At 36.2% G+C, this 22,388-nt stretch overlaps 1 protein-coding gene across 1 annotated transcript in view; it reads right to left on the reverse strand.

Annotated features, from left to right (window-relative positions):
* The window catches only part of LOC148043642 (VPS10 domain-containing receptor SorCS1-like), a 596,751-nt gene that overhangs the window by 371,025 nt on the left and 203,338 nt on the right, over window positions 1–22,388 (reverse strand). The window lies entirely within an intron of this gene.

Here is a 22,388-nt window from a genome sequence, read left to right on the forward strand (position 1 = left end):
CTTTGAAGATCGGATTTCTTTTCTCTTTTTTTGGTTTGTTTTTCTTCGTTGCCTTTTAGCCCTTTTGATGTTTTTTTTTAACAATTAGTAATTAACAAACGGAACGGACTAAAACAAGCTGTAAACTCAAACTACAAGCCAACACTGCCATCTTGTGGACTCGAACTTTGTCATTAAAATCCCCCCTGTAATGCATTTGATTTACGTGTTTACGCAGCTGGGAACCTGTGAGATAAAACAGCAAAGCTGAGCGTGACCTTGAAGAGACTCTTATCTTAGGGGGGGGAAGAGTCCAGAAAAAATCATTTGTTTTAGCTTGTTGACATCCTTTCATCTCCCAACACCATTCTCATATTACCGGCTGTGCAGACATCGACACTGAGTTTTTCCTTTTTGACCATCACCATCGACCTTTTGATCTTTTACATTTTTTTTTCTTTTCTGTTTTGATTATTCTTTTTAACCTTTGGATCACCTCTTGACTATTTACATTTTTTCTGCTTCTTTCTTTTCTCACTTGTAATTGAAGCACCCCTTCTCCCCTTTTTGGAGGGGGGGTGTCTTCCTTTTTTTTTTTTACTATTTCATACTCTCTTATTTATATATATATATTTTTAATTGCATTCTACTGCATTTCATCTTTGAAAAAAAAAGCTTCCTCTTCTTTCCTTCCTTTTCTCTCCCTTCTCTCTTTTCCTTCCCTTTCTCTTTTCTCCCCTTTCTTATCTCCCCCCCTCTCCTCTGTGTACTTTACGTACTCATCCACTATACTTATAACCCTCCACCCCCTAATACTAATTGGCTATGAGCAAAAAAGCAGCTGCCTCTGGCTTTATATCAACCCCTGCCCTCTCACCTGCGGGAGGCCAGAGGACAACACAGATGATGTCTCATCAGGAAAAAGAGAAGGAAGCCAACTTTGAAACACTTATACAAATGATGCAGAAAATGCAAGCAGGAAACGATACCCTTGTAAAAAAAATGGAGGCAATGGAACAACAAAACCAAAGCATAGTGCAAAAAGTTGATAATATGGAAGGAAAAGTAGAAAGTATACACAACTGGATGCTGAAATATGAAAATAGGATTCAAAAAATTGAAAATAAGATTCAAGAAGGAGAGAAGAAAACTGAAAAGCTAGAGATCAGACTAAGTGATGTAGAAAGAGAGAGCAGTGGAATATTAAGATGGGAGATGGACAGGTCTGAATTTTTTTTAAGATTTCAAAACATAGAAGAAGAAAAAGGAGAGGACTTAGTTCAGATAATTTCAAATATTTTGATAGATGTTCTGGGGATGTCCCAGGACCAAATAAAAGAAACAATCGATGAGACTTTTAGAGTATACACAAGGTATGCAATGAGAAATGCTCTTCCAAGAGAAGTGCATGTAAGATTCACTAAGAAAACAATTAAATCACAAATCCTACAGAAAATGAGAGATAGAAAATTAGAATATAAAGGAAAGGAGATTGTAGTACTCAAACAAATTCCAAGAGAGGTGAGAGAGAGGAGAAGAGAATATCAATTTCTGACCAAAGTATTGATAAAAAAAGGTGTTAACTACAGATGGCTCATACCGGAAGATTTATCATGTACTTGGCAAGGACAAAGACACAGGATAGATACAACTGAGAAGGCAGAAGCTTTCAAACAAAGAATACTTTAGAGAAACGGCAGAGAAAGCTGGGAAAGACGATGCAGTGATACAAATACTGGAACCACCTGTAACCGCGACCGAAAAAATAGAAGGAGCAGTAGGTGGAAGTGAGAAAGAAGGGGAGATAGGGAATGGGAGCCGCAAAGAAAAATGAGAACCTAGATCCACTAGAGTGATAAACCCTGTATATAAAGTATAAACATGGAAGAAAGAAAAATGATTACAATTAACATTAATGGACTCAATTCGGTAACTAAAAGGAAGAAAGTATTCCATAAATTAGAGAAATTACAACTTGACATAATCTGTCTGCAAGAAGTACATATTCAAAAGAAATATGAACATTTACTGACTCAAACAAAGCTTGGGAAAATGTTTTCATCATTGGCAAATTGTAAGAAAAGAGGAGTGGTCTTCTATATTAAAGGCAACATCCCAACAAAAGTAGTATACGCAGAGGAAGAGGGAAGAATTTTGATGGTGGAAATTATGGATACTAAAAAGACACTCCTAATTGGAATCTACGCCCCCAATGAAAAACAAGATGAATTCTACAAAAAATTACACAAAAAAGTTTTGGAACTAGACTATGCTGATATTTGTATGATGGGAGACTTTAATGGCACTGTGAATCAAAATATAGACTATAAAACACATAAAACAAAAAAATTAAATAGGAAGCCTCTGCCGAAATCTTTTTTTAGGATGACAGATGAACTAAATTTAAAAGATATATGGAGAGAAAGAAACGTTAAAAAAGAACAATATACCTTCTACTCAAATAGACATTCTTCATTCTCTAGAATAGATATGATATGGGTCTCAGCGGAGTTGAGCTCCAACATAAAAGAAATTGAGATTGAAGCAAGTACCTGGGCGGACCACAATCCAATTTTAATTAAATGGAAAGGCCAAAGGGCAAGATCTAGATGGACACTAAACAACACTATATTGAAAGAAAAAGAGTTTGTACAAAAAATGGAAAAAGAGCTAGTCCTTTTTTAAAAAGAAAATAGGAAAGAAGATACGTCGTTGCAGAATCTCTGGGACACAATGAAGGCTGTTATCAGAGGTTTGACAATAGACTACACAAGGAAGAGAAACTCAAAAAAAAGACAAATGCACAAAGCTTTAGACAATGACTATAAAATACTTGAAAGAGACCTACAGAGAGCACCACAAAAAAAGATGGTAAAATAAAAATGGACATAATTAAACACAAAATGGACCTATTAGAAAAGGAAGAACTGGCACAAAAAATTAGAGGTGCCAAACAGAATTATTTTGAAAATGCGAACAAACCAGGCAGGTGGTTAGCATATAAGATGAAAAAAGAGAGAGAAACAAAGAAAATACTTCAACTAAGAGATAAACAAGGAGAAATCCAATATGGGAATACCGAAAAAAAAAATATTATACATGACTACTACGTTGAACTCTATGAACAAGAGAAGGTGGAGGAGGGACGAGTCAAAAAGTATCTACAAGATGCCAATCTCCCCCAGGTACCAGATGAAACTAGAACAATGTTAGAAAGAAAAATAACAATGATGGAACTAACAGAGGCACTTAAAAAACAAAACAATGGGAAAGCCCCAGGACCAGATGGCCTACCTGTGGAATTCTATAGAACATTTGAAGAAATATTGACCCTCCCACTTTTACAAGTCATGAATGAAGTGATGACTGAGAACCAAATACCGAAGTCATGGTCAGAAGCGTATATCACATTACTACCCAAAGAAGAGACTGATTCAACACAAATCAAGAATTATAGACCAATTTCTTTATTAAACTCAGACTACAAGCTATTTGCATCGATACTAGCTGAGAGACTTAAAAAATACTTAAATGGCTTCATTCATTCAGATCAAAATGGCTTTTTACCTAAAAGACAAATCAAAGACAATATGAGAATAATTTTGAATACCTTGGAATACTATGAGGCCCACCCAGAAAAACAATTGGCATTGATGTTCCTCGATGCGCAGAAGGCCTTTGATAATGTGAATTGGCAGTTTATGTTTTTGCAACTGGAGCAGATGAACTTTGGCAAGAAATTCACTCAAAGTATACGAACGATATACCAGAAACAAGCAGCAAAGATAATGGTAAACGGACAACTAACAGAACCGATTGAAATAAAGAGAGGTACAAGACAAGGCTGCCCACTATCACCGCTACTCTTTGTCCTAACACTAGAGGTCTTAAATAGAAAGATTAGAGAAGAAGAAGAAATAAGAGGAATGAAAATTAAGAGAGAAAAGTATAAACTGCAAGCGTTCGCAGACGACTTAGTTTTCATTCTTGAAGATCCATTAGAAACTGCACCTAAATTGTTAGAAAGAATAGAGGAATATGGAGAAGTAGCAGGCTTGAAAATAAACAAAGATAAAACAAAGATCATGACAAAGAATATCCCAGCTACACAAAAGGAACAGTTGTCAGAAATGTTGCAGATTCAAAACACAAGTAAGATTAAATATTTGGGGATACATTTATCACCTAGATGTAGCACTCTTAAAGAGGATAATTATACCAGATTAAAACGACAAATAGCAATCGATTTGGAGAAATAGGAAAACTTGCATTTATCAATGATGGGAAGAATTTCTACAATTAAAATGAACATTCTACCTAGAATTCTATATCTGTTTCAGACAATCCCAATTAGACTGGGTAAGGATTTTTTTTCTAGACTTAAATAAAATAGTTTTGAAATTTATTTGGCAAGGGAAAAAAGCTAGAATAAAGCTTAAATTACTACAAGATGTTAGATCAAGAGGAGGTTTTGGATTACCCGATTGGGAGCTATACTATCAGGCAGCAAACCTGATGTGGATTAAGGAGTGGATATCATTAAAAAACTTTAGATTATTGAACGTAGAAAGTCACGATCTGCTGTTGGGATGGCATGCTTTCTTATGGTATAAGGGAACTAAACCACATGGTTATTTTAGAAGACATTATATAAGGGAGGCATTGTTGTTAAATTGGGAAAAGATTAAAAAATTACATTATTTAAAAATTCCAGTCTGGACATCAACAATTGAAGCATTCTCGTATCCGATAATACATAAAAAGGAACAAACAGTTAGATATATAGAATTACTGAATACAGAGGGTGAGCTCAAATCTAGTCAAGAGTTGAAGCAAGAAGGGATGGAAATGAACTGGTATTCATATGTACAGATACAATCTAGATATAATGAAGATAGAAAAACTAAAGGTCTCTATAATAAAATGACTGAGTTAGACAAAATTCTAACAGGTACTGATGAAAAAGTAATTAAAAAACTATATGGATATTTATTGGAGTTTAAATTGCATGAAGAACAAGTTAAAGAAACTATGATTGCTTGGGGGAAAAATTTTAAGTATGGGATTGATTTAGAGAATTGGCAGAAATTGTGGTCTCAAAATTACAAAATGACAATGTCTACTGCATATAGAGAAAACTTGTATAAGATGTTTTACACGTGGCACCTACCCCCGACCAGAATCGCAAGAATGTTCAAGAATAAATCAGAAAAGTGTTGGAAATGTCACCAGATACCTGGCTCATACTACCACATGTGGTGGACTTGCTCTGAAGCCAAAAGATACTGGACTAAAATCCACATGTGGTTGGAGAAAATGATACACAAACAAATAGACTTTAAACCAGAGGTCTTTTTATTGGGAATCTTACCAGAAATCTACAACAAAGACTTAAAATATTTGATTGTAAATGTGTTAACAGCAGCCAGAATTGTATTTGCAAAAAACTGGAAAAATGAAACAATACCAAAAGAGGAAGAAATCATTCGAAAAATAATGGACTGTGCCGAAATGAGTAAATTGACATTTGAAATTAGAGAGCAAGAGCATGAACAATTTTATAAGATATGGGACTTGTTTTATCAATGGCTAAAGGAAAAAAAACAAAATCTTGGAAATGAAAAATGATACACTTATGTCTTAATTGGAGAAAGTAAATAATGATATAATTATGCTATGAAATAATTCAACAATGATATAAGGAAGTACTAATATAAGGTCTGGTGATATAATGTATAAGGTTAAGAACTTACTATAATGATATTTCGCTGCTGATAAGGCAATTCTAATAGGGGAACAAATGAAAACTGGTATATACAGGCAGCGATGCCTTGTTGAATAATGAAGGAATAAGATCTCTGTTTGAAGGTATGAAATGCAAGATTAACAATGAATAGAAGTATATTCTCTGGGGGAAAATAATGCTAATGTTAACTGAATATATATTGTAGAAGGAAAATGAGACCTTTAGTTACATTAGAGGAAATATCTGAGATGGTAAACATTATTTGAAGATGTAGATGTTAAAACAACCGTAATCAAACGACATGTTGCATGTGATGATGGGGTTTTTTTTTTCCTCTTTTCTTTTCCATTCCTTTTTGGACTTTTTTTTTTGCCCTTTTTGGCCTCCCCCTCCCCCTCCTCCCCCTACCCTTTTTTTCCTTTTTTTTCTTCTCTCTCTCCCTTGTTTTATTTTGTTGTTTTTTGTTTCTTAAACCCTAGCTTATTGTGGTGCTTATCAAATATACAATAGAGAGATACGGGATGTATAAACTTAGTAGGGATGCACCTGTGATTAAACGACATATTATATGTGAAGATGGGTTTTCCCTCCCACCCTTTTTTCCTTTTCTTTTTTTTTCCATCCTCTCCCTTTCCCATTGTTGTCTGTGTAATAAAAAATAAAAATAATTTTAAAAAAAGCAAATCCAACTTTAATCTTTTCAGACTTCTCTATTATTGCATACAATGTGAAAGCTATAAGGAATTCAATTTTCAGGATTAAGATAGGATCAATGCATCTCCACCTTTCTCTACCCAAATCATCAATTGCCATACTCTACAACAACAACAATAAAATAAACATATGTTATTATTACAATCCAGGTCATCCCTGTGAGGGCAGACAAAGATCTAAAGTTTGTATTGTATTTAAGAAGACCTTTAATTCAGCTTCTGGTGGGCGGGGCCTGACAGGAAGTTGTTATTTTTAACAGCTCTCGAATCTTGGCGTTGTTAAACTGTTTAAACAGCAATCCATCAAGCTGTTTAGCAGTTTACCCTCTCTTCGGGCCTAGAAGAGAGAGGTGAGACGCTATGCATTGGAAGCCCTCTAACTATCCCTCTCAGCCTAAACTCTGGGAGGAAGTGGGGGGGGGCACCGGCAGCATAGCAGCTCCGCGCCAAGAATCATTCTGCCTTTTGTTGCAGAACGAAGGTCTTTGCTCATCCTCAGCACAAATTATTTACTGCGGACTTCAAGCCAAGCTGAATCAATATTAGTGAACTTCTAATTGTATGTATAAACCCTTAGCTCCATTTGTAAAGAATTCCTTCTGATAATTACTTGCTGAAAGTTCCACAAAAATGGCGCCGAGCTGTGTAGGAGCTGTGTAGGAGGGGCGAGACTCTAATAGCACTCTTGCGAAGCCTAGAACTGATTTTTTTTTAATGATTTTATTAAAATTTATATGCCGCCCTTTTCCCTGAGGGGACTCAGGGCGGCTTACAACCATTAGGGAGGGGGTACAATACAAAATAAACAATATGTAAACAAGATAAGTAGTAAAAACACAACATGCATTCTACATTCAACACTCGGGTGGGGCAATTGAGGGCTTATCCCCAGGCCTGTTGGGAGAGCCAGGTCTTAAGGGCTGCGCGGAAGGCCTGGACGGTGGTGAGGGTGCGTATCTCGACGGGGAGATCGTTCCACAGGGTCGGAGCTGCAACAGAAAAGGCTCTCCTCCGTGTAGTCGCCAGTCGACATTGACTGGCGGATGGAATTTGGAGGAGGCCCAGTCTGTGCGATCTAATCGGTCGGAGGGAGGTAATCGGCAGAAGGCGGTCTCTCAAGTACCCAGATCCACTACCATGGAGTGCTTTAAAGGTGGTCATCAGTACTCTGAAGCGCACCCGGAGACTGACAGGTAGCCAGTGCAGCTCGCGGAGGATGGGTGTAACGTGGGCGAACCGCGGTGCGCCCACTATCACTCGCGCGGCTGCATTCTGGACTAACTGCAGTCGCCGGATGCACCTCAGGGGCAACCCCATGTAGAGCACATTGCAGTATTCCAGCCTAGAGATCACAAGGGCTCGAGTGACTGTTGTGAGAGCCTCCCGATTCAGGTAGGGTCGTAACTGGCGGACCAGGCGAACCTGGGCAAATGCCCCCCTGGTCACAGCTGACAGGTGATGATCGAGAGTCAGCTGTGGATCCAGGAGGACTCCTAAGTTACGAACCCTATCTGAGGGGTATAAAATTTGACCCCCCAGCCTGATAGGTGGAACATTAGCCGAATTATTGGGAGGGAAACACAACAGCCACTCGGTCTTGTGTCTTATTACGAAGAAGTGATTTATTATCAAGCTAAACAGCAATTGCTGTATAATTGGACTGCCTGGACTTTTTAATGGACTAAAGAAGATTAAAATTGAGATGGCTTCTAAGCAAAAATTTCCCCCTCCTTCTTCCCCCGCGTCAAAAAGTGTCGGGAGCTCCCCAGCGCCCTCTACTAAATTACAGTCATTACTTCCTCCTACTTCTGCAGGGGATCCCTTGACAAGGGAAATTCTGCAGAAAAAATTAATTGATGCGTTAAAAAATCATGCTGATACAATGGAAGCAAAAATTAAGGAAAAGATAGCTGCTTCTAACAAACAGATGTAGAACTTATGACATGTAATCAAGCGATTGGAGGGGACTTTCTGATGGCTCTGAATTCTCTATCAGGCTATACACTCGGACTTGAAGAAAAGTTAGAAGACCTTAACGACTCTAATACGAACCTGGTAATGAAGATGGATGTGGTCCAGCAAAAGGTTAGCGATGCAGAAAATGAAATCATAATGTTACAGTATAGACAAATGGAGTTTGCTTTAAGGATAAGGGGCCTCCCCCAAAAAACACAAGAGAACCTGAAACAGATTCTCTCTGAAGCCTTCGACCTGATGGTGGGAAGGTCAGGAGGGAATTTTGACTGGCAAATCGAAAAGGTTTACCACGTTAACTCCTGGCTGGCAAGACAAAAGCAATTACCAAGAGATATAGTGGTGTATTTTGCCACTAGAGATATGAGGAACATGATATTACAGGAGTCCTACAAAACAAAGCTTCAAATTGGGGGTCAGGAGGTGACTGTCTTGAAGGAGATACCACCTAAAATGCTGAGATCTAGGAAAGACTATGCCTTTTTAGTTGAAGAGCTTAAAAATTGCCAGATACAGTTTAGATGGGACGCACCAGCCAGCATTGCATTTAGCTACCTTGGAAAAAGACATCGCCTCAATACAGTATGGAAGGCCCAAGATTTCTACAGCAACATATTGAAGGCTGGACACCCCCCTCCCTCTAGATCTAGAGAAAGAGAACAAGAAGGACATGATGGAAAGCAAACCACTCAAGCATTAATAAGGGGGGATCAACTTGTTCTCTCAGAGGTACAAGAAGCTAAGGAACAAAGACAAGCCCGCGTGGTTACTAGACGAATGGAACAGGAATTAAAAAAGCAACAAGCACAAGGCACCATTCAGGAGTCTACAGGCAGTACTTCAGAAGCAGTGGAAGGAGCCAGGCCAAAGGTTAAATTCCAAGATGTTCAGATGGCTCTTAAAAAGCTTCAGGGGGCTAAAGATGGCAACTAAGTTTCTAACTTGGAATGTCAATGGTTTAAATTCCCCATAGAAAAGGAAGAAAATAAACCACTATCTTAAACAATTTAAGAATGGTATAATTTGTTTGCAAGAAACTCATATTAGATCAACTGATCAAAAATACCTGATTAATACAAGACTTGGACAACACTTTATAGCTTCTGCCACTGAGAAGAAAAATGGTATAGTTATATACTTAAGGAAGGATTTGAAAGCTGAATTAATTGAAGCAGACCCCCATGGAAGATATATTGCAATAGATCTGGTTTTAGAAGGGAAAAAGACACTACTATTGGGAATATATGCTCCCAATCAAAAACAAGATAAATTTTACAAAATGCTTCACGCTAAGTTAGTACATTGGGACTATAGATCCTGTATATTACTAGGTGACTGGAATGGCGTCATGGATACCAAGAAAAACAAGAAGGCTCTCAGCCAAAATACCCAAAAGGGAGCGAAATTACCTAAGTCCTTTTTTGATATGATAGATGATTTTGAATTGAGAGGTATCTGGCGAGAAAGGAATGCAGAAGAATATGACTTTACCTTTTTCTCTGATAGACATCAATCCTTTTCTAGGATCGACTTTATATTAATAACCAATGATTTGTTTTCTAGGGTAAAGAAGACGAAGATATGCTCCAGAGCCTTATCAGACCATAATCCAGTGTGGATGGAGTTGGGGGTGGGGATGCGAGCAAGAAGGTCTTGGAGACTGAATGAAAACTTATTTAGATATGAGAAAAACATTAATGAATGTAAAAAGTTGTTAAAAGAATACTTTTTTAATATGAACAAGGGTACATCTATGGAAATGGTACATGAGAGGAGTTCTGATAAATATGAATAGACTACATAGACGCAAACAGGGGGAAAAGAGAATTGAACTTGAGAATGAAATTAGGAAGAGAGAGCAGGAGCTAATCTTAAACCCAGGAGACAAAAAGATTAAACAAACATTCACATTATCAAAAGAGCAATTTAACATGTTAATGTCAGATCAGGTGGCTACCAATTTGCTATACGCAAAACACAACACTTTCTGTAATGCAAACAAATCTGGTAGATGGTTAGCATATCTGATTAGGGAAAAACAGAAGTCTCGTAACATATCAAAATTACATTTTAAAGGAAAGGAAGTGTATCAACAGGAGGAGATTCAAAAGGTTTTTCATGATTTTTTTATAGGATTGTATACGAACGATAAAATTCAAAGCTTAGATATAGATAGATACTTGGATAAAGAAAAAATATTCATAGTTAAAGACAAGCAGAGGGAAAGATTGAATCAACCAATAACCTTGGGGGAAATCCTACAGGTAATTAAACAGCTAAAAGCAGGAAAAGCACCGGGTACAGATGGCTTGACAGCGGCTTACTACAAAAAATTGCAGTTAGAAATGGTAGAACCACTCAAGGAATTATTTAATAAGATCCAAGTGGAAGGGAAGGTGCCCCCATCTTGGAAGACAGCCTTTATATCTTTGATACCCAAAGAAGATCAAGATCCTACTCATCCAAAAAATTATAGACCCATATCATTACTTAATATAGATTATAAAATGTTTACTAAAATACTAGCGAACAGGTTAATGTTGGTTATCCAACAATTGATTTATAATGATCAAACAGGTTTTATTCAAGGAAGACATATAAGAACTAACATAAGATTAATCCTTAATACATTAGAATACCTGGGGAAGAACAACCAAATCCCTGCGGCGCTTATATTTTTAGATGCTGAAAAAGCCTTTGATCGAGTGAATTGGCAATTACTGCTGAAAACACTGCAAAAAATGCAAATAGGGGAGCATTTTTTACAATCAATCAAAGCAATATATCAGGAACAAACAGCCCAAATCATAGTTAATGGAAGTTTAACAGATTCATTTAAAATCAAGAGAGGCACAAGGCAGGGGTGTCCCTTATCCCCACTATTGTTTATTATAACTTTGGAACCACTGTTGAATAAAATACAGGGTTCAGGGGACCTACAGGGAATCAGCATTAGGCAGCAAGAATACAGAGTACGGGCCTTTGAGGATGATTTGGTTATAACATTAACCCAACCACAGGAATCTGGTAAGGTCTTAATGAATATGATTTAAAATAAACCTAGGGAAAACAAAGATGTTAGCTATAAATATGAATACTAAACAAAGGGAAGAACTAGAAGGAATGACAGGATGTGAAATAGTTAGAAAGGCCAAGTACTTAGGAGTTTATATTTCAACCTCAAACGGGAAGTTACATAAGCACAATTATGAACCACTGTGGTATAGTATACAGACAGAGATGAAAAAATGGGAGAAATTACAGTTATCTCTGCTGGGAAGAATAGCAGCAGTGAAAATGAATATTCTACCTAAATTTTTATTTCTTTTTCAAACGTTATCAATACTTAAAAATGATGCAAATTTGTTAGAATGGCAGAAGGGTATTAATAAATTTGTATGGGTAAGTAAGAAGCCGAGAGTAAAACTTAAAATAATGCAGGATGTGCGTGAAAGAGGAGGCTTGAAATTACCCAATTTAAAACTATATTATGATGCAGTTGTTCTATCTATAATTAGTGATTGGATCAACTTAACAGATGATAGAATACTTAATATTGAAGGGTATGATTTGGTATATGGTTGGCATGCTTATTTGCTATATAACAAAAAGGTGGATAAGAATTTTAAAAGTCATATTTTAAGGAATGCTTTACTGCGGGTTTGGAAAAAATATCAATATAAACTAAATGATAAGTTACCTATGTGGGCTATCCCTAGACTTGCAATAGAAAATATGAATATAGTAAAAAACAGGATATAATTACTTACAGGCAGCTTCTTACTGCAGAAAGAGGTGTACCACAACTGAAATCTTTGGATTTATTAAAAAAGGAAAAGGTAATTCAAACATGGTTTCAGTACGGGCAGTTACAGGCTAGATGGAAAATAGATTTTAAAAATTGGCTTTATGCAAGTCGAGGATAATTTACTTAAACAAATTAGAGACCAAAGTCCAATGCATATAAAAAGATTATATAATGTATTAATAGAAATTGACTCCAAAACAGAGCTAGTTAAAGATTGTATGATTAAATAGGCTCAAAATGTTGAAGAACCAATAATGTTGGATACATGGGAAAAGATAGGGGTGAGAAATGTAAAATTTACACAGGCCCAAAACTTGAGAGAAAATTTTTATAAGATATTTTACAGATGGCATTTAGATCCTAAAAAATGGCTTCTATGTATTTGAATGTACAACCTAAATGCTGGAGATGTGATTGTATGGACGCTACATATTTTCATATATGGTGGACTTGCAAAAAGGTTAAGGCATTCTGGATAAAAATATGGTGGATTATGCAAAATGTTCTTTAAAAAAGGTTAAAGTTTACCCCCCAGCTATTTTTGTTAGGTATAATTACTGACTGTACAGCTGTAGAGATTAACTTGATTTTGCACTTGATAACTGCAGCTAGATTGTTGGTGGCGCAATACTGGAAGAAGGAAGATTTGCCTACTATCCAAGAATGGACATTGAAAGTCACAAACTTAGCAGAGATGGCTAAATATCTGCATATCTTAAGGACTATTCAAATGAGAGATATAAACAAGACTGGAAAAAATTGATTGACTATATTCAAAATAAATATGAGTCTAGGAAATTTCAGATAACTTATGATTAAGATCAGAAATGATACAAATTGTTTATAGTTAGCCTAACAAGGAGGAGCTAAGCTCAATTTAAAGACGTTATTAATTTTCTACTTTCTCTTTAATTATATTTTAAACTGTTTTTGTTAAATATTTATACCTTGTATTGGTTCTGGGAAGTCAGGGGAGGGGGAAGGTTGGGGGGGTTGGGGGGAGGGGGGGGAGAGAGGGGAGTATACTAGGTTGGAGGAGGGGTGTTGGATTTTAAGGTAATATGATTGTATATGTATACTGCTATTTTTTCTTTTTTATGTATACTGAAATGGAATTATAAATACCATCAACACAAAAGGGAGTTTGCTCAGAAGCTGAAATACACCAAGTGAATTAGAGGAAGAGTGGGAAGCAGAGGAGAGAAGAAAGATAGGAAGAGAGGGACAGGAGAGAGGGTGAGGGGGGGTAGATGAGGTGTATAAGGAGGAGTGGAAAGGGAAGAGAGGAGAAGGAGAAAGGAAGGGGAAGTAGAGTAGAAAAGGATGATGGAGGGAAGAAAGGAGGTAGAGAGGGGGAGGAGAGAGGGGGAAGAAAGTGTCGGATAAGGTATAAATATGGTGTATGGAGAGCAGAAGAGCCAATAACTGGGGTTTTTTTTTGGGGGGGTAGTTGATGGCAAGATGAATTGATGTAATTACTTAATAATGCAACATGATATTGACTATGTAATAGTATACATGTGATTATATACTATGAAAATGGAAAATAAAAAATTTGTATACCAAAAAAAAGACCTTTAATTCTAAAACCGCATCTTGCTTTACAGTAAAAAATCTTATTTGAAAAATTGTTAAAAGGAACTGTTCATTTTTTAAATCTAAAATCATAGAACCACTAGAAGAACAGAATCTTAAAATTACCCATCAGCAAGTACAGTCTTTTATTTGATGGAAAATAAATTATAATGGATAGTTCTCAGAAAAGCAACCATCATAAAAATATAATTATACCAAATATATATTTAATATATAATTCTTCTGTTACATTAATACGTTCAGTTGTAACAACCCTCATTATGATTCAGAAACATCTGGTGATAGGGAGGACTGTATTTAGATTCAGTCATGAAACTTTTCTCCTTTTTAAAAACTTTTTTTCCTAGAGAAGCAGTGGTGGGTTTCCAAATTTTTTACTACCGGTTTGTTCACATACTCTTGCCGCTCGCGCATGCGCAGAAGCATCAAGGTGAGTGGGCAGAGCCTCATACCGCTGCTACTACCAGTTTGCCAGATCCGGGCCAAACCGGGAGCAACCCACCTCTGTAGAGCAGAGTAAAAATCAAAATTATTCTTACTTTTTTAAATTAATCCTGATAAATGGATCCCTCTAACTAAGAGAAGCATTCTACTCATCTGCAGGGAAACCTACACATAGACCTTCTATTCAGATCTTCATATTCAATGCAGTGAAAGCTTGGAAAAATCTAACATTGTTGTAAGACACCATTTGTGGTAGAATCAGCATGTACGGCACTCACATTAATTTTCTAGTTTTAGCCTTTGCACGCCAGCTATTTCTGTAATAAAATAGGACTTAAGAAACATGAGTGCAGTTCAGGTTTAAAACATCTAAATAAATATGTAAAAATAGCAGTGGTTATGGAAGTTGTCTATTGAGATTGATTCTTGCATCAATTTACTTTATTTCTTTATTTATTAGGGAGATAGGTATCTTATCTAAGCTTATATTAGATATGTTACTTTATTAGGCCAAACAGTTGAACTGGTTACTTCAAGGGCTAGGCATATTTTATCTTAAGCACTAGCATTTATGCCTACTAGCATAATAGATCTGCATATACAAAATAACATCATCTATGAAAGGAAAGACCTTTTTTAATAATAAAATCATCACTGTATAGGGAAAAGCAGTATTTCAAACAAAGAACTAAAAGGGAATTCTAATGATTTCAAAAGATGCTGCTATAAAATTCATAGAAGCATAAAGATTTATTTGTGCTAAGCAGAGTTTATTTTATTTTCCCCAAAGAGGCAGCAATTTGAATCAACAGACCCTGAGTTATACATCTGGTGAGGAAATGCATCCCAAGTAGTAGTTGCCAATTGTGTATTGGCATTTCAGAAAGTGTTGCATAGACTATATATAATTAGAACATAGATTCACACATGCTTCACTAACTTTCTGTAAAGCCATTTGTGAAAGATGGAGGGGGACCATCAAGACAACACTTATTTATACTGGTTTTTTTCCCCCCAGAATATTAATTCAGCAGGAATTTGTGAAAGCATCTATGAGAATTAAAGTAGCTTTTTAGTTCTTAACAAATGAAATTTTAAAAACAGTTTGTAGATAAAATTTTGTGCAATAAAACACCAATGAATAATACTTCGTAATAGGGCCTATGCTGAATAATATTGATAATATTTATATATTTATGATAAACATTATTGCTTCTTTTTCTCATATTGTTTACATAGTAATATTTTTGGATGCATTTCTTCAAAGACACACAGAGTGACATTGAGAACAGAAACAGAAAAGAATTTTACAAATAATGTATTTCCAAATACATGCTCATTCTCCCTAAGATGTAGGAATGGAATGCTACCCTGATGTCTCTAAGTCCTGATCTTCTAGTTAGTTTGAAGGTTGAACAACTATCTTTGTGGTGTGACCGGAACAATCTGGAACTGAACATACTCTAAGCCATAGAAATGGTGGTAGACTTTAGGAGAAACGCTACTATATTACCACCTCTTACAATACTAGACAATACAATATCAAGTAGAGACCTTCAAATTTCTAGGTTCTTAACATCAACGTCATCAAAAAAGCAGAACAAAGGGGGAGGGAAGAACCACGTCACGACAACACATCGCACAGACCCGACAGTCTGGGTCTGTTGATGAAACTTTTGTCTTTGGACGGTCCGGTAGGACCTAAACCATCCCGAAGAGACAGCGACAGGGAAGCCAAAGCCTTGCTGGTCACAGGGACATTGCAAAGTCCCTGTTTGACCCAAGGGTAGCGCTTCCAACTGAAGACAAACAGGCAGCCCCCAGGCTGGCATAGTCGGAGACCGCTCCTGAAGGAAGAGACGAAGCGAAAGCGTTCCATCTGGTGAGGTTTTTTTTTTTAAACTTTCAGAAGATCCGTGTTAAGAAACTTAAAAAAAAATAAAATAACATCCAGTCCCCAAAGTAAGAGCAAAGCGGCGATTTTAACACTTATTGGACTGTTATTAGAAGATTTCCTGCTCTTGTTAGTAACGATGTTTTGTGGATTGAAGTAATTGCAACATTTCTTGTTTCCCTGCTTGTAGTCTATGGACTGATTTCTTTCTTTCTACTTTTTTCCTTTTTACTACCCTAATTTTTTTGTTGGCTAAATTAAACTTATTTTCTTACTTCAACAATTTTATTTCTTCTATTGGTTAAAACCACTGATTATTGAATCTGCTACCTGGAAGCCAAAGTCTGAACTTTGTTTCTGTTTTGGTTACAATGTATCTTTTGTTCTGCTTCACTTGGTTTCACTAACCTTGCAATGGAAGAGTTTGGAAAAACTTGGAAACTTGGAAAGCATGAAATTTCTGGTAAATATTTTGGCAAGAGGAGGAAAAAGATAAGCAAGAATAAAAACCCTCCTATTTTTTTAAAAAAATGAAAGAACTGGTGTTCAAGATTCAAAATAAATACAGACACAAAATTTCTTAAAATTTTGACAGGCTAGAGTGGCAGATTCCTCTCCCTATTTTTTTTCCTTTATATTTCTTTGCATTTTGAAAAATGGATCAATATTCAGAAGCAGAAAATTTAATAATCCAAAACAACTTGGCTGGACTTCAAAATATTGCAGAAGGACTTTAGAGATTTGACAAGAAATGGGACTGTCTATGGGGTGCTACAGTTAAAGAGGAGGGGGTTAGAGCCCCAGAGATTAAAGAAGAGAATGGAAATATAGAAAATAAAGACAAGATATCAGATGAATCTATTAATGGACTAAATACGAGCGAAAGTGAAAAGAAGGGAAGCTGGAAAAGTGTTTTTGACAACTTGGAGCCTTTCTTTCAACCTCAAGATGCAGGAGGGGAAAAAAGAGTGGAAAAAATGGAACTAAGAAGACAAATATATCCAGAAACAAGTTTGATAACCAAAGTTAAGCCTACGTTAATAACAATTAAAGAGCAACGAAATTACATGAGAGATCCTTCAAGCTACAGAGTGCGGCAAGAAATGATAAATTCTGAAAAGATTTTAATAAGAGAGATGACACAGCTGCTGGAGAGAGAGAAAGATTTATTTTGCTACTGGAAGGACACTGGTTGATAATGCCAATGATAATAATGATGATAAAAATTAGTTAATTTTTGATGGTTAATAAGTAGGGATGTTAGTATTTTGTAGACTCTTATAGATTATTATTGAATGTTTAGTAATGTTTAAAATTAGAAATTTTAATTTGGAGTAGAAATGGCAAACAACTGTTTTTTTTCTCCCTGTCTTTCAACTATAAAAACAAAAGGGAAGGTTAACATATACTTTGGTGATGATTAATTAGAAATATCAATATTTTTTCCTTTCTCTTTATATTGTCTTAGATTTTAAATGGTCATTTTGTTAACACATACTAATAGATTGTTGTTTAGAAATTGTTGCTTTTTGCATTTGTGGAGAGAAGAGGAGAGAAAAATGTTAATAATCCCTTAGTTAACTATAATAATAACAAAAATATGTTAGAGAGAGGAAACATAAGATGCCCTACTAATTGACTTTATTTCTTCTTTATTTCTTTTTTATGTTTTTATTTTTAGAACATGTTATAAGGATATAGAGATATGGCATATTGACTGGATCTGGGGAAGGGAAAAAATGCCAACAGGTGGCTGTGTTTTTGAAATCTTAACTAAATGAAAACTGTGATATGGTGATAGTAAAATATATAATTTTTTAACAAGTACAATTTAGACTGAATGGAATATATGTGATTATGGACAGAACGCACGAAATGTACTTGTGACCAATGGATACGCTCCCTGCAAGACGTAATGACAGATGATGTTTTTTTTGTGTGTGTGTGTTTTTGCATGTAATAAAACTAATAAAAATTTTATTTAAAACAAAAGCAGAACAAAGAATGTTCTTTCTGCGCCAACTCAGGAAGCTCAACTGCCCAGGGAGCAGCTGATACAGTTCTATAGAGGAATTATTGAGTTTGTCATCTGAACCTCTATAACTGTCTGGTTTGGTTCTGCAACTCAACCAAACACAGACTTCAGGGGACAATCAGAATTTCAGAAAAAAATTTTACTTCCAACCTGCCTTCCATTGAGGGCATGTTCGCAGCATGAGTCAGAAAGAGGGCCATGAAAATATTTACAGACCCCTCGCATCCTACACATAAATTGTTTCAACTCCTACCCTCAAAATGACGCTATACAGCACTGCACACCAAGACAACTAGACACAAGAACAGTTTTTCCCCGAACGCCATCACTCTGCTAAACAAATAATTCCCTCAGCAATGTCAGACCATTCACTAAGACTGCATTACTATTACTATTATTCTTCTCATCATTCCTATCACCCATCTCCTCCCACTTATAATTGCAGGACTGTATCTTTGTTGCTTGTATCCTTACAATTTATATTGATAGATTGTTTCCTGATTGCTTATTTGTACTCTATGACTATCATTAAGTGTTGCACCTTATGATTCTTGACGAATGTATATTTTCATGTCCTTTTATGTACACTGAGAGCATAAGCACCAAAGACAAATTCCTTGTGTGTCCAATCACACTTGGCCAATAAATAATTCTATTCTATTCTATTAAGTTTCCTTATCCTCAGAGAAGATAGAAATCCTTCTTAAGAAGCAAAACTTTTTGTCCAGTTAGGTATTAGTTTCTGCTTGAAGACTATTTTATTTCATTTTCATTTTATACAATCACTTATATACTGTGCAATTAAGAAAACAGTCTTATATTCCACCATAGAAAACCAACATAACACTTCAACCCTCCATACACCCTTTCTTCCCCCTCCAACTTTCATTTCTCCCCTCCAACATTCCCCTCTTCTACTTCCCCTCCCCCTCAAACATTCCTTTCTCCCCTTCCCTCCATCTCACCCTCCTTACATTCCCCTCTCACTCCCTCTCTACTCCTCCCTCTTCTTTCCCTCTACTCCTCATTTCAGTGTATTTCTACTATTCATTAATCTATTCAATTTATATTTTATACTAAAATTAAAAGAAAGGGGGAAAAAAAGAAAAGGAAAGGAAAAGAAAAAGAAAAGAAAAGGGAGCAACTGTATACAAGTGCGTTCTTATTGTTTTGGAAATTGAAACTATGTTTCCCCCCTCCCCCCTCCCCCCTGTAAACCCCCCTCCCTACCCCCTTCTGACTTCCCAGATCCCATACCCGGCATAGTTTTTTATCAAACACAGTCTAGAGTATATTAGAACCAAATAGGTTAAAAATTAAAAGAGAAAAGAGAAAGGAAAAAAGTAAGGAATTTAAAAAAAGGGAAAAATCAATAAACTCTCTACCTTGAGCTCAGCTTCCCATCATTATTAGAACTTAAACAATGTACATCATTCCTGATCTCAATTAATTAATTGCTTGCAGGATTTCAAACTATATTGAGACCAAATAAGTTAATCAAATAAAATTCTACTCTAGCTAGGGGCCTTATCTCTTTATCTAAATATCTGTCTATTTCCAAACCTTTAATTTGTCCCTTTTATACCTCCCTCTCTATGAAGCAATTTAAACACATCTCAAATTCTTCTCTCAGTTTCCTTTTCCAACTCTTCTCATCCTGCCTCTACCCATGTCCATATATATATTTTATTTTCATCCGTTCTCCTCTCATATTTGCTCCGCCTTCCTGCAAACTCCCTGGGTATATCCTTCCAAACATTATATTCAAGTAACAGTTTATACAAAAATCAACTTACGTTCTGGCTCAAAATAAGCTCTAATTCAACCTTCACTACCCTCCCATCTACACCACACTTCCCAACTCCATTCAACCTGAACCACGATCCAGGAACACCACGATCTCCGCCCTCCTCACCCTAGAAAATAAATCATGAACAATTTATATAAAAGTTCAGAGTTATCCATCAAGTCTTTTTTAAGTCCCATACACTATATCTTCCGACGAAGTCAGCATTAGTTCTTTCAGCCTTAATGTCTCTTCATCGATATACAACTATACCATTTTATGCAAGACAGAAGTCCCAGATTATTGTTCAAGTTAAAAATTAAGCAAATGTTTTGGAAGCATGACTAAGTCCTTGTTCTCTGCTCTTCTGCCCTTCCGAAGGGGAAAAGCGATACCTCCTGCCTTGTAGTTGTGTGTTTTGTTGTTTCTCTTCTACTTCTCCTTGTCTTTCTCCAAGTCCAGGTGATTCAGGATGTCCCGCCTTTAGGATCTTATAATAAAAGTCTCGGGCTTCCCAAACAGAGTTGAGACGATATTTTTGGTCATCAAATGTAACTATAATACCAAATGGCACATCCCATCTGTACTGTATCTGACAATTTCTGAGTTCTTTAGTTAGAAAAGCATAGTCTCTCCTGGCTCTTAACATTTGAGGTGGTATTTCTTTGAAAACGATCAAGTCCTGTCCATCAATTCGCAGCCTGTTATTATAAAACTCTTGTAATATCGCATTTCTGGATTCTCTTGTAGCAAAATATATAATTATGTCTCTCGGAAGCTGTCTCTGTTTTGCTGCCCACGAATTATGGCGGTAAATTTTTTGGATCTGCCAATCAAAGTTGAGTCCCGGACTTTCCACCACACGACTGAAAAAGCCTCAGAAAAAGTCTGTTTCAAATTCTCCTGTTCATTTTCACGCAATCCCCTAACTCTTATTGCAAGCGCCGTCTATTTATAATTTGTCATAACAAGTTGTTTTTCTGCATTTTCAACTTCCTGTTACAACACTTCAATTTTAGATGTCAGGTTAGAATTAGCTTCCTCCAAGAGTTCCAGCTTATCTTCCATTCCAGCAATATAATCTGTCATTACAGTTATGACTCCAATCATATCCTCCTTTGTTTGAGCAATCTTGGCATCAAGCTTGTCACATAAGTCCGAAATAAGTTGCTTCATTTCCTCTCTAAATTCCTTAAGAGTTTCAAAAAGAAATTCTTTCGTTAACAAATCTCTCGTAGAGAGTATAGAAGGCAAGAGCTGCGGCTTTGTAGCAATTACTTGGGATGTGTTGTTAAAAAAACGTCTGGGCTGCTTTGATTTCAGAGCCATTATAAAAAGGAAACAAACAGAGTCTCTGCTCACGTTGGTTTAAGATAAAGTATATTCAATAAACTTTTGGCAATTGATAAAAAGAAGACTTCAAGGAAACAGGGCTAATTAATTTGTGAGATTCCCTTGATTCTGTGCCAGGAAGGTGGAAATATATCGTATAACAAATGCGGAAGCTATAAAATCGCCATTTTAAAAAACAATTAAACAAAGGAGTTTTTTATAAAATTGAAGCTGGTATTTTGAATAATAAAAAAAAGGGTTCTCAGGAATGGTCACTGCTCAGATTGATTTTAAATAACTTAGTTTCAAAAATTTGTCCTGAGGGGGGGGTAACTTGCCTTGAGCTGAAAAAAGACAGCTGAGAAGATCTGGCCGGAGTGAATGACTCAGCTTTTGTTGAACCTTCTTCTCCGTTCACAGCCAAAAAAAAAAAGAGCTGTGAACTACAAAGAGGATTCTAACGACTGAGTCGCTCCCTGCTTCTTTCTTGCCTGAAAAAAGAGATATCTATAGATCTTGAATAGATATATGAACCAGAACTCTGAGGGCAGCTCCGTTGAGCTATCGGCGACGGCAGGCCCCTCCTCCCAGAAGCCCAGTTAGGTATTAGTTTCTATATGCCTGCTACATTCAGCCTTCAAAACTGGTTACTGTACTGTGTGTGTGTGCATGTGTGCATGTGCACGCACACTATCTAATATAGAAAGTTATTTAGGAAAAGTCAAATCCTGATTAAAACCAGTTTTGCAGAATTTCTTCTTTTTTATGTCTGCTGGAGTCAATAAGAAGGAAAAGCAAAAGAATGTTATTCAAAATAAGTTTGCTCCCAACTTCAGGAATTACTTTCTTGCAGTGCATCAATCTGTGATCCCAAAGATCAATGAACTACCAGTAGATAAGTGTTATATGCTTCCAGAAGGATCACCCATAAAGGCAGATCATAGAATAAGAGTCACACTAAATATGATCTGCTGGAAAAAGTTTATATAGCATAAGGTAAATGATAGATTTAATGATTGTTAAAAAGTGAATAAACAGAATGCTGGAAGAATTCTGGGTTGAATTCTTGTGAATCTAGAAA

The sequence above is a fragment of the Thamnophis sirtalis genome, unplaced genomic scaffold (assembly GCF_051295495.1).
Source record: "Thamnophis sirtalis isolate CommonGarterSnake01/CBP01778 unplaced genomic scaffold, rThaSir2_p1.2 scaffold_11, whole genome shotgun sequence".
NCBI classification, from domain to species: Eukaryota; Metazoa; Chordata; class Lepidosauria; order Squamata; family Natricidae; genus Thamnophis; species Thamnophis sirtalis.